Here is a 14,178-nt window from a genome sequence, read left to right on the forward strand (position 1 = left end):
TTATACAACTAGTAAGGTTCAGAGTTGGGATTCAAACTAATTCTGTCTGGTCCCCAAACTTGTGATCCTTCCAATACATGGTACATCCCTGTCACCTCTTATCTCACCAAACAATCTGAGCCTCAGGTTCCTCATTTCTGAAAAGACGGTGATCCCCAAAGTCCATTCAACTAAAAGGGGGCAGAATGGAGGAATCTGTATTCCTGTAATAGCTGGTAGCTGAGTCTCTCTTCAGAAGAGAGCAGTTTTTGTTGGGAGTAGACTTAGGTAAGTGTTTCTCATAGGAAAAAGGTCCTTCTCCCCATGTCCTAGAAATCAAATGGCATCAGGCTCTGAGGAAGAAGAGGCTGCTCTGAGGATGGAAGTGGGGATAGGAGGCCTCAGAGACAGGGAGTGAGAAGGGGAGAGAGAAAGTGAGGGTAGAAAAAGGGAGCCCAGAGATGGCAGGTCCGTCTTGCCCGGTGGTGCTGTCCAAGGTCCGTAGTACAACCTACCAAAAGCACAGTAATTAGAGAGAGTGACTTTTTTTAGTTGGAGAGGAGGGACTTTAAAAAGATCTAAGTTTCACATTGGGATTAATGAAGAGTGATGGAGATGTCCTTCAAGAAAAATAGAATCCCAGAGGTAAAAGGAATAAGGACGATACAAATTTCATTTTGCCAAAAGTCTACCCATCCACTGCTTCAGAGATTAGTCAAGATCTTGGAAAAGGCTTTCACTTTAATAATCCATGGAAATAGGAGACAATTCAATGCAATTTCAACTACATTTCAAGGGGCTTGGAGGCCCTAAACAGACAGCTGGTTGACACAACTGAAGTGCTATGACCCCAGTGGTTGTCTGCATCCTTCATGCCAGAGCTGGCTCCAACCCAGGCACTCATGTTCTGATAGCATCTCGCCCTCGTGTGGGGTTCACGGTCTTTGGCAGGTTGGATTTTGCCTATCAGTGAGTACGGGTGGTCTTATTAGGTAGGCTGAATATTCCTGACGTGCTCACAGAAGAATGAGGTCTCTTGCTCCTCTGTGGGCCCCATAATTCCTAACTCAGAGTCTGGCACATGGGCAGAGGGAATCCTGCACCCGTAGATTGAGTGCTAACCTGGGGTCCTAAGGAGAAGGACAGGAGTCAATAGCAGGGACTAAAAAGCATTGTCCTCAGTGGCTGTTTGGCTCCTGAACCCAGAAAGCTCAACCCTGGGATTGGGTGCCCCACCTCAGCAACCGGAGCAGAAAGTACAGCAGGACTGTGCCCAGGACCAGGTGTCCTACCCCTGTGGCCCCTCCAGGGAATGCTTTCCTGCACCAAAGAGAAAAAAGCCTGACAGGGGGGCAGGGACTCCAGAAGTCCTGCAGCTGGCAAAGGATCCCTGGCCATCTCCAAAGGATGCAGGTAGGAGAAACCCAACATCAGAGGAGGAAGTCACCTCCTGTGGTCTCTATGTGGGATCACACTCCCAGTATCCCCAAGAGAAATGAAAATCCCCCCCTATCTTTCTAGATCCTAGAATGAGCCTATGGTCTGCTACAGTCCCAACAACTCGTGCCCTTGCAGAATCTCTCCCTGTCATCTCACCTGTCTCCATCATGCTCCAGCGCTCTCCTTAAGGGAACAGACGACAGCCGGCCCACCTGCATTCTACTTCAGGGGAAGCCTCTTTCAGGAACCACTGGAGTGGCTGTGTGCCTCGCTGCCAGCACAGTAAACCCTGGCCTCTTCCCTTCCTGCCTGCTGTTCTTTCTCTAGTGACAACTGTGTCATTTGCTGATGAGAGCAAGAGACCCGGAGAAAATCCACCTGGGAGGCAAGGGAGAGAAAGAGCAAAGAGCTCTAGGAAGATAGGACTGGTCAGGCGCTGATGTAAACAGATGCGATCTTTCCTTCCCCAAGTCAATGATGCGCTTTCTCAACAGCAATGAGGTCAGGTGACAGAGGCACTGATCTCATACTTGGTCCCACAGACTTTTCTGATTATTGAGAGCCGGACACAGGACCCTGAATCTCATCACTGTGTTATTGTCGCCGGGTGGGCTCACTGGACACTGAGGCGGGGGCGGAGTGAGAAGGGGAAGAGGGAACTGCGGAGGGAAGATTCATATAGAACCACCTTTGGTCCACTTTCTGAAACTCCTATTGGCTCCACTACCCACTCTGCCAGAGATGTAGTGATGGAGATGGAGCTGGGGAGACAAGAGAGCCTGATTCCTTCAGATGCCACTAATTCATGGCTTTACACCACGGGAAGAATATTTCAATTGTGTCAGGAAGGGCTGTTTTCAGGTAGCCTTAGCCATCTTGAAAGGTCCACGGTAGCTGTATATTATCAGGCTGACTACAAACCATTTGCATCTCTTCATTTAAGGAGGTCCCTTAAGAACTAGCTAGGCTTTGTTCACCGATGTTGAGTTACAGAGTTCTGCAGCCAGTCTCCCTGGCTATAGAAGGATGCATCGTTTCTCTCTGTAACTGATGCGTCTCACTAATCCGTGCTGGCTCTCCCCTACCCTTGGCATACATTTGCAGGGTATTATTGACGTGATCATCTTCTGTTTTTCCCTTTCTTCTTCCAACATGCCGGGCCCAGATTCAGAAGGCCTTTCCATCCCTGACATCCTGGGTCGTCTGACTTCAGCCGACGGCATTGTCAGTCCTCGCCTGGCTTTTATTATGAGCCTGTTTCAGGAGGAAAAGCAGCATTAGGTCTTAAACCTTCTTCTCCAGAATGCGCACACTCCACCTCCTGGCCTGCTCCTACCACCACTCTCTTCCTCTGTTTTCCTTTCTGTATCAAGCTCTGTCTCCCTCCATGTCTACTTACTGCTTCCTTGATTCCTCAAATGCTCACCCTTCCTAAACCGTTCTCCTGTCTAGTTTGGCTGCTGACTCGGTTTGGGCTTTCCCCCTCTCGCCAGGATTTTCAGCCCTTTTAAGACTCCCTTTCTCCTCTTCCTCCTTGGTATTCAACGTGTTGTCCACAAACCAACTGCCTAGGCACCGCCTCGAAGCTTGCTAGAGATACAGGGTCTCAGGCCCCACTCAGACCTATGGAATCAGAACCCTGATCCCAGCAGGATGCCCAGATTATCTGTGTGCACAGTAAAGATTGGGCCACTCCACTCTGAATTAGAAGATGCGTTCCTGACAGCCTACACGGGGATCGTTTTTGCCCCATTGTGTTCCCAGCACTGACCACTATGTCTGGCAAATAGTAGATCCTCAATAAATATTAACTGAATGGGTGGATCTCTGGGTTTTTCTCTCTGACCTCATGTACTATGTCCTCTTCTAAGAGGCCCTCTGACATTTGTACCCCTTGCACCCCCCTTCACCTTGTCCCTCCCACTCCCATTTTTTTCTCCTCCTCTGCCACTGGGGACAGGATCAGACTGGTGTGTAGGAGAGGAGCTTGCTGGAGGTGGCTCAGAGGCCCCAGCAGAAGATGGCATCGGGCTGTAGGCTTTGCTCGTGTGAGCCACAGAGAGGACCTTCACGTGGAACAGGAAAGCTCTCACACTCCCATCACTGTCTTCTCCACTCATCAACCGGCAAAACCTCAGATATGATGAGGGCCCCAAGAATGACTTGGAGACAATCCTTTTAGGGGCAACAAATGCTGGTTCCAAGTGACACCGAACCTGAGCTCTGGTTTGCTTCTGCATTCACCCTTTTATTAAATGCACACATTTGAAACACTAGTAACAGGGAAGGGGATGAAAAAGATATACAGAATACTAAGAAATAAAGTATGCCCTCTAGGAGCTTGCAGAAGCCCAGGAAATGTGTCCTAAAATACCTCAGTTGTTTCTAACTCTTTTCTTTTATCATAGCGCGCCCTCTCATAGGAGCGGCACGAAATCAAATTGAGCTCCTGGCTAGATGACACAAGGGTGCAAGGATTGTCAAAGTATAATTAAAAGGTGGGGGAGGAAGGGAGAGAAAGCTCAGAGAAGGAAACAGACTGCACTGGCAAAGAGAAAGATACAATGTAGAGATGGGGAGACGAGAGAGAAGAAAGAGGACCAAGAAGAAAGGATGACTTTTGCAGTCATAAGATGGTTACACTGTAAACCTTTAGTATGTACATTTTTAAAAAGCCCTCCACCTTGCAGTTACTTAGTAAGCAGGCGAGAAACTTCAGCAGTGAACTTGCAGACCGTGCATTCAACTGCCTTCTGAATGTCGAGGGTGGACGGCTGCTGAGTCTATTCCCCGGGGCTCTCTTGGCGCCATATGTTCTCCAGTGCTCCGTCCTGAACAGAGCAAGTTCCACAAGGACACGCCAGTGGGAGCCCTACCTGTCGAACTCCTCCTGAGTGAGAACAGGAGGCAGTGGTCCTGACCCCTATCCAGTGGGCACAAGCAGATCGCAACAAAATCTACAAAGTGTCCCAGGGAGAAACTTCAGGTGACAGTCCCCCTGGCCGGGCCAGTCAGGGCAGCTGCACCTGAGGGCACGATGCTTGAGCTGGTTGCAAAGCGAGGGGTTTCTGGGTGATCAGCATGTGCACTGGGCGACATTCTCTCTTTTTTGTTTTTGACTAGAAGGCATAGAGCCAAAGATCCAGTGACTTTCGCCAACTGAGACCGTGAATAATCACTGAGAAAAGGCTGATTGCTAATTACAAGGTGGAATGTAAACACAGAGATGGAGAAGACAACAAACAGGGTTGGGAGGACAGGAGGCTGAGGGTCACTGGATCCCCTCTCCATGGTCGCCTCGGCCACTGGCTTTCCAGCCCGTTGCTGCCACACACCAAGCCCTCCGCCATGTCTCCATCACACCGGCAACTGCTAGGCTAATTGACTCGTCCTCCCAGGAGGCCTTGGGGCAGGAAAGGGATGTGGGTGGTTGACGTGGAGTTACACACACAGAGACGAGGAGCTCCAGGAAGACAGGTAGGTGCCCTGGTTGGTATATTATAGAGGGGCTTGAGTCAGGGACACTTATCAGCATTTCCTTAACCTCATTAACCATCATCTGTGAAGTGGGGTAATGATAGAGATGTCACAAAATTGTTGGGACAATTAACTGGGATTAAAGTAAAGCATGTTGTCCAACACCTGGAGCAGAGTAAACATTAAGAAATGACTAGCACTATTTTTACATTTGGGGATTATTTTGGAACTTAAACATCCAGCATCTCAAATGAAGAACATATGTATAATTCTTAGATGAAAAGCAATTAGGATTGAGTGACAATTCCTTCCTAGACATTTGAACAGTGGTTCTCAAACTTCAGTGAGCAGAAAAATCACCCGGTGTGCCCGATAGAAATGCAGAGTCCACAGCAGCTGCGAGACCCACCTCTACTCATGACCATCGGATTCAGTGTGTCTAAGAAGAGGCCTCTGCCACATTTCATGGAAATGCTCTGTTTGTGGGTCTGTCTGTAAATTCATTGAGGGAAGCAAATATACCTTGCTTGTCTCTGTATCCCAGACACTCAGCCTAGCTCCTGGAACATGGGAGGCACTGAGGAATGTTGTTTGAACATTCAAAGTGCCCATTCGCCCTTGAGAATAGTATCTGGGGGAACTGGAGGAATTCTTAACGCCTAACTACAGTTAGGACCGTTATTTTATAATATATCTTACCCAGAGGGTGGGTGTGCTGAGCCAGAGCACAGGAACATGACAAAGTCCACAAAAAATATTTAGTGCCTTTGATAGATAGCAGCGCCTAAGATGAGATAGGAGAAAGGGCTGGTTTGTACATTTCTAAGAGCAGAGTTTATAGAGAAAAAGTAATAAGTCCTCAGAAGAGAATAAAAGGATAATTTTTCTAAGCCAAGGAAGTCAAGTAAGGAGGGAAGAAAGGCCATCCTGAATAATATGGAAATGTGGAAGCAGTGAGAATTCCCTTTTTCTCCTACTTCTAGCTTCTGGTTTATGCTCAAGTTCCTGGGCCTCCATCCAGTTCTGCTACTACCTAACTTCGTGAGCAGGGGTAACCTCTTCGTTGTCCCATCTGGAAATAAGAACGATGTCATCTCTACCATGAGCAAGAAAAAGCCGATCTTTGCCATCTCTTGAGCCTCATCTTCTGCAGCCATGCTAAACTTTTGTGCTTCCAAGCTTTTGTATTTGCAATGACTCCTGCCGTTACTTCTTTCCTTGGTGATCAAACTACTCTCGTCCTTTCAAACTCAGCTCAAGCATCAGCTCTTCCAGGAAACCTTCCTTGAACGCTTGGTTTCATTTAGATGCTCCCTCCCCACACACGGTTTCCCACAACACCCATTATAGGACCTGTCATTCTCTTCTGCATCTGTTGCCTTTTCTGTCTCCCCGTGAGATTCTGAGTAAGGACTGCCTTGATTCACCTCTGTGTTCCCACATTTTAGCACAATGTCTGGCTCATTACACATGCTCAACAAGTGCTCAAATAATTAGTTAATTAACTAGAAATCAAATGCATGGGGAATAAGCTTCCTGGGTGTGTAGGGGTAGTGGCTGGGTGGCAAAAGCCAAGGCATACAATTGCCCAGGGCTGTAATACACTTAACTCCCAGGAAAAAAGAAAGTGAAGTAAAGGACCAGGTGCACTAGAAAGCATGCACAGACCCGCTCTGTGGCCCTAATAAGAAAGCAAGTTGGGAAAGATGTAGGGTATCTTCCCTAGAAAGATTTAGAATAGAAATGAAATATCTTTATGCAGCTACAGGCAAAAGTCAATACCAAAACCATAGGGGAGAAAGAGAAAATCTACACTCAGAAAACTCCTTAAAGGGAGGATTTGGGTCATAAAATCCTGGTGGGGGGTTAAATCAAGATTTCTTCAACTGTAATTGGGCCCTGTTGAACTTCCTTCCCAGCGAAATGTAAACAGGACTGGCCTTGCAGAGTTAGAGAGCCCTTGGATACGACATCAGGGAAATTGCCACAGATGCTGAGCTATGTCCTTGTTCCTCTTTAATAGTTTCCTGGATATAAAGTGCCCAGAGAAAACATGGTCAATGTTCACTTGCAGATTATTGAGGGAAGAGCCTGTGTCTTTAAATTGATCTATATCTCCCCCTCCTTATGCACACACACACACACACACACACACACACACATAATCTGAAATGGGGCCAGGCAGCTACACGGGCTGGGAGAATACTCAGTCAAAACAGATTTGAGTGAATAACAACCCATTCCCTTGGGTTCAGGTTTGTTGACAAACATTTACAGAGTGCTCAATACTTGCCCAGCTCTGCACCAATAGCTTGAAATGCTTTATTTTATGCCATACACACAATTCGTTAATGAGGCTGGAATATCACTGTTCCCATTTCACTGATGAGGAAACTGAGGCACAGAGAGGTTAAGACACGGGCCCACGTTTATGCAGAGAGTAAGTGGTAGAGCTGGGATAAAAACCCAGCCAGTCTGGCCTCAGAGTTCCTGCTCTTAACCAATACTTTCTACTGAAGAGGCAAAGCATGTGTAGATGCGGACTGCTGATCTGTTCCTGGTACCACCAGGTGTGATGGGCTGAATGTTTGTGTCCCCCTCCAAATGTATATGCTGCAACCCTAATGCCCCATGTGACTGTATTTGGAGATAGGGCCTTTAAGGAGGTAATTAAGGTTAAAGGAGGGCATAGGAGTAGGACCCTAATCCAATAAGACTGGGATCCTTATAAGAAGAGATGCAGAGAGGAGAGGCTGTGTGAGGACACAGGGAGAAGACGGCCATCCGCAAGCCAGGAAGAGTGGTCCTACCAGAAACCAACACTGCCCTCGCCTTGATCCTGAACTTCTGGCCTCCAGACTGTGAAAAAAATAAATGTCTGTTGTTTAAGCCACTCAGACATGGTATTTTGCTATGGCAGCCTGAGTAGACTGATACACCAGGCCAGCATCCGGCACAAAGATAGACAAACGTATGACGTGGGCAGAGGATGCCTTGAGTGCCTGCCCAGAGCCTCTTTGACCACAGCCTCCCCTTCCAATTCCCACCCTCATCCCCAGGGTCTCAGAGCTGACCCCAGCACCCCGGGCCCCAGTGGCAGCTTGTCCTGTGTACGCCATCAGAGTTTACCTGTCCTATGTCCCACCCTACTGGTGCAAAGACTAGCTGTGTTTACCGTGGGTTTGCAGGCGCTGTGTTGGTGCCCTCAGCATTGCCAAGTTTAACCCCCATCACTGCCTAGTGAAGCCAGTGCTCTGGTATCCACCTGTTGGTTGTTTTGTGGATAAAATGCGATGGTTTGTGTATAGGGCTTATAACAGCGGTCATCACCTGGTCAATATTCGCTTGGCAAAATTATTAACTCTCCCCATGTCCCAGCTGGTAACTGGTAAAGCTGGAATTTGACCCTTGATCTTCTTTCCTCCAAAGACCAAGATATCTGCTTTCCGAGGTGACAACCAGCTCATGTAATAAACCAATTTGACATCATACCAGTGGCGACTCCCTCCATAATTCACTGAGCGATCAGGTTTTCCTTCCAGCTTTACTCACTTCGGTTGAGGAAAAAAGAACATAATATATAAATATGTGTGTTGTATGCATGTGTGTATGTGCATACATGTTTTTTTTCAGCTAAGGGTCGTGTCCAGGCTCACAAAACCATACTCTGTGAGTGTTTCAGGCTGTGAGATGAAGGGCAGAGTCTGGTGGGCCTAACGTTCAGTGCTTCTGACAGCTGTATTTCTCCATTCCCAGGCTTGACTCTAAATTCTTAAAATACAAAGAATAAGGCGCACATATTTAGTGCCAGCCCACTACGCAGAGTGTGTCCTTAGTAAACATTCGTTCTTTATTGAATTCTACTGAATTGCTCTGGAGGTAAAGGGAGGCAGGCACCAGGATAAGCTGGCATGGGGCACACAGAAGTTCGCATCCAATGTAAAAAGCCAACAAGCAGGATTGCTCCTTTGAGCATGGCCTCTAGCCCACATCTTGGACCTACCGATTAAGCACTCAGAAATAGCTGTGTAAGTGCTAGGATGGGACCAGAAATTTAAGAAGCCATTAAAAACAAGCACAGCACATGACATCATTGTCTGTTGCCCAGTGAAGTTGGGGGAGCTGCAGTGGCCCACTGGCCAACTGGGAGTCAGGTCACAAAGACAGCAGGAGCAAAATATAGATCTGCATAGGAGGGACTGGGAGAAAAAGGGCCTCCATCCTGTTCCTAGTGCGGGGAGCATGGGAAGACAGCAGACTAGCTGTGTGCGTGACCTATTATTATCCATTAGACCTCCCCACCAGCAGTCATGAGCCAAGGAAGAGGAAGGAGGGGCCCAGAGACCCCATCACTGGCTCCGGGTTAAGTGAGGAGGCCGTGATCTCCCTGTACCTCCTAGGCTAGACTTACAGCTTGTGCTCCACTGTGCAATTTGTGAGCCCCTACTTTGCAAAGCTAACACCAGTTTCTAAATTTAAGCAGCTAGAAATGTTCATTTTAAGGCCAAGGATCTGGAGTCCCTTTAAGCAGGGACAACACCACAGTCCCAACTGGCTCACACTCTGTCCCTGTTACAGCGTCCACGATGGATGGTAAAGCTGCGGCTTGCCTTCCAAAAGATGACAGCCATTTTTAAAATGAGCTCATCCGAGTAAATGGCTACTTTACATCCAAGAAAAACACGTACGTTAATGTCATAGGAACACTCTGAAAGAAGCCAGTCCACTAAGTTCCCAGACCCCCAAAGAGTCTGATTTACTGTGTCTTGCAGGAGACATCACTGTCTGGGACTCAGAGGTGAGAGTCCATGTTCTAAGCCCATTGCCAGGGATACAAGCATGTCAGGGGCCAGAGGCAGGGAGCCAAGTTGCTCTCAACCTGCAGTTAATTAACCTGGGTGAACTCTGCCTGCAGATGGGAAGGCATGTTTCTCCCTATGAGCAAGCTTGCCTCAGAAAGACGCAGGGCCCAAAAATGGGACCAGGTTCAGGAGGCCAAATTCCCAGGTCTACCTAGGAGCTTTGAACTTGCAGATCATTCTCACAGTTGGCGGCAGTACACGATTTTCAGAGCTGGAGTGGCAGCCAGCCTGGAAGAATCAGGAATGGGATGATCAGGCAAGGGCTGGAAGCAGCAGAGTAAACCCCAAACCTGGGAAAGAACTGCTGCATGGTGGGGGGAGGACAGAGTGGGGATTTAGACCACAGCAGCTTCCCAAGGCGGGTGTGTGTGGTTACATGAAAGCTCTCAGTTTGCCTGAGCCTCTGATGGATATGGATAAAGCAAGGGTGAGCTTTGCTTCTCTAGTACCTTCTGTCAGGCTCTATAGAAACAGAACAAGAAGAGTTCAAGGTCCAGGGGCCCAGCCTGGAGTGAGGGGTGAGAATGGGTGCAGGATGGGTGCTCTGGAGAGGCAAAGAAGCTTTCGAAAAAGCCTGAGAGGCAGATGGCCAACAAGCTTTTCAGAACAGGAAATATCTACTGTTTAATTTGAAGATGTGGATGCTGCAGTATAAATAAGCATCTTCCAAATTGGCATCGAAGTCTGCTTTACAGGCAAAGACCATGAATCAAAGAAAATAGATGCATTTCCCAGCGGGGTCAATGTGGGACAGAGAGAAGCAGCTGATGCCACGGACCGACGTGATGATCCATAAAATGAGCTCATTCCACAGAGGCGGGCGCTCAGGGTGAGGCAGCAATGAAAATGTACACGTCCTGGAAAGGAGGACCGTCTTGATGCAGGCATTGCGATTCCACAGGGCCTGCAGTGGAAGGCTGGAAGAAATAGGGGCTAAACCTTAAGGGCTGGGGAGATCCACCTGTTGTCCAGGTGGATTATGGGGAAAGGGAGAAGTTAGACCAGAGTGCAGACAAAGTGGGACACATGGGGAGCCCTGGGTAAAGGAGCCTCATTATCAGAGAAGGACATCATGGAGGGCAGGGGTCTGTAGCTCGGAAGTCACCACTGAGAACTTCATTGTGGGATTCAGCTTCCAGGCCTAGTTTAATGGGATGAAAGCTTCAGAACCTGACCCCGTGTAAAGGAGGAACTGGGGCAGCTTACATCTTCCTGCATCCCCCCTCTCCCACGTGGGGGGCTCCCATAGCCTAGTTCTAGATAGCTCTCCAAGGAAGTGTACTGGGAAATCAGATGGAGAAAGAAAAAATAGCAACCATGGAAGGTTTTGGAGCAGAAGGATGACAAGATGAAACAGATGTTCTAGGAGGATGATCTGGCCGGAATGTCAGGGTGAGTTGCTGGTGAAGAGACTACATGTAGGGAGAGGCATTGGATGACTCCTGTTGATAGTTGGACCAGAAATCATAACCTCCTGAATGAGAGAGGTGGCCGTGCTGATGGTGGAAAAGATAAAACTGGGTGCATCTCCACAAAGTCTCCACAGACTGTATGGGGCCTAGAGCAGGAGAGAAATCAGATTTCAAGCTTGTCTGATAGGGAAAATGCTAATGAAAGCGGTAGAAATAAAGAAGGGAGGGTGTGTCGTTTTAAAAGGATAAGGCAAGATCATCTCAGAAATGCTGAGTCTGAAGTGACAGCCAAGTGAAAGTGTCTAATTAGACGTTTAAAATTATAAGATGGAAATTAAGGCCAGGACTTGAGATTGGGTTTGTGAGTCATTTGCCTAAAGTAAATTAAACTGCAAGAGGGAAGCATGGGATAGAAAATTGGAAGTGTCTGCAGTTACAGGAGGGGAAGGAACAGGGTGGTTAGAGAAGGTCCAGCTTGGGAAGAAGGAAGAGGAGAGGAGAGGGCTGTGCAGCGGAGGCCATGGGAGTGCGACCGTGGCCACAGAGAGGCCTTCAAACCTTGACTCCAAAATGACCTTGAGAGAAATTGGCCTGGTCAGTGGCCCTTGGGGAGGACACTGAGGATGGAGGCCACCCTGCTAGAGGTCAGAGGTCATCAGATTCAGCAATAAGAAGGAGACACAAAGGAATTCAGGAGTTGTGAAGAGGTGGTGTGCTGTCCCCGCACACCACCAGGTTGTGTGTCTGTCTTTGCATTCAGAGGCATGCAAAGAGGAGGCAGGCGTAGGGGAGAGGCTCTTAGAAAAGGGAGAAATGATAGAGCAAGCCAGGCTTTTCCAGAGACGAAAAAGGAGGTGACTGGGAACAGATTAGACCCAGAAAGGAAATTCTTCTCTGTACCAGTTAGCTATTGCTGCAAAACAAACACCTCCAAACTCAGTGACTTAAAACATTCCATTCCATTTGTATCACCTGTCTACATGGAGGCTGGGGAGTTCTGTTTTCTGGACCAGGCCTGACTGATATCAGTTAGGTTTGCTCAGACATCGGTGGTCAGCTGCTGAGTTGGCTAGGAGCTTGGCTGGTCTAAGATCACTCTGCTCAGACACCTTCACCCTCCCTCTTCCTCGTCCCCCATCTTCCAGCAGGCTCACCTGGGCTTACTCTCATGGCAGTAGAGGGGTTCTGAGAGAGAGAGAGCAGAAGCCCATACAAGTTCTTAAGGCCTGTTCTCGAACTAGCATGCCATCTAAGGAAGTCACAAAGCCATTCACGATTCGAGGGGAGCAGGGGTGGTTTCTTTTGTGGAGGAATCACAAAGGCACATTGCAAGGGGCACAGATACAGGAAAGAAAAGACTTGAGGGCATTTTTGCAATCAATATCCCAGGGTCTCCTCGCCTTCATCTCCTCTGAAACATGGAGACAAAATGCATCAGTAAGGGGGCCAAAAGGTGAAAAAAGTCACAACAAGGTCTTTTTTTTTTTTTTTTTTTAACAAGGTCTTGATTTGCCCAAGTCCCCCAGAAATACAATAGACCTGGAGGTTAAGAGGAATGAGAAAAATTTGAAAGAGCCACTGTAAGCCTTGTGGAGGGAGCCTACATGCAAAAGAGGAAGGGTTGCCAAGGAATACAGTGAGGACCAGGTAAGAGCAGGAAGCAGTGCCCCAGGGCCACCCAGGGCCTGGGGAGAGGGGCAGAAACATGCTGGGCGGGGACTTGGCAGGAGATAATGAGGTAGAGCGGCAGCAGCAGCAAAGTCAGGGCTGGTGCAGGAGCCAGTGGTCCCACACACACGCCTCCTTCCCCTCGCAAATGCAGGGTGGCAGACCTGTGGCCAACACACCCACTTGCCTGGTGAGCAGTTGGCGCCTTCTCTGGGGAGAAGTCCTGGCCCCTCCTGTCTCTGAGGTGCCCTCGTGTTGACAGGACTCCCCATGAGGAGCCCACAAAAGGATGAAAAGTAACTGAGTGAGTGGACGTGACTCTGAAGGGCAACAAAATCAATGAATGGAAAAGAGTTTATTTCTGTCCCATTGATTTTCTTTTTCCTGCTCATTGAGGATGCGGCCACACATTGTCATTAAACTAACCACTTTTCAGTGAAATGCTTTAACTTTCTTTAAGACTGACTCTTGCATAACCAATTCCTAAAATAAATTATTTATAACGTATCTCAGCCTCAAAAGAGTGAAGTTTTAGGTGGTTGCATAACCACAGTGGGGCAGTCAGTCCAAAGGTTTATTCCCATCTTGACATAGCCTCACTGCCCTCGTCCTCTCCAGGCATCAAGACTTTTAACCCACCCTCCTGTATGAGACTCCCCTGCACTCTGCCTCTGTACCAGTCGGGCTTTCCCTCGGAATCCCTGAGCCCTTCTCCGGTTCCTCCTGCCCTGAATCCTTTGATTGGCCTCTTCTTGCCTCCCCATCACTCATTGCTCAGCCTCCAGGCCCTCCAGCAGTTGCAATCTTGAACCCACCCAACACATCAGACAGACCCACCCTCTCAGTTCAGTGGCCCTAGCTTACCTTAAGAGTGGTCCTCACTAGAGGGAGGGGCTATTGAAACCTCGGGGGCATAAGCGTTTTTAAAATTCCGCCACTGGGGGCTTCCCTGGTGGCACAGTGGTTGGGAGTCCGTCTGCTGATGCAGGGGACACGGGTTCGTGCCCCCGTCCGGGAAGATCCCACATGCTGCGGAGCGGCTGGGCCCGTGAGCCATGGCCGCTGAGCCTGCGCGTCCGGAGCCTGTGCTCCGCAACGGGAGAGGCCACAACAGTGAGAGGCCAGCGTACCGCAAAAAATAAATAAATAAAAATAAACAATAAATAAATTAATTAAATTAAATAAAATTCCGCCACCACTGTGGATTCAGACAAGCTTCTCCCTCCCCTGAGCCTTTGTTAAGATTCTGGCTTCCCTCCCACCTCTCTGGTCTCTGAGAGAATCCTTGTGCACAGTGGTGTGGAATAAGCCTCCTGTTTGCCTGGAAACCTGATCACCCT

Source organism: Grampus griseus (assembly GCF_964374135.1).
Source record: "Grampus griseus genome assembly, chromosome: 1".
Lineage (NCBI taxonomy): Eukaryota > Metazoa > Chordata > Mammalia > Artiodactyla > Delphinidae > Grampus > Grampus griseus.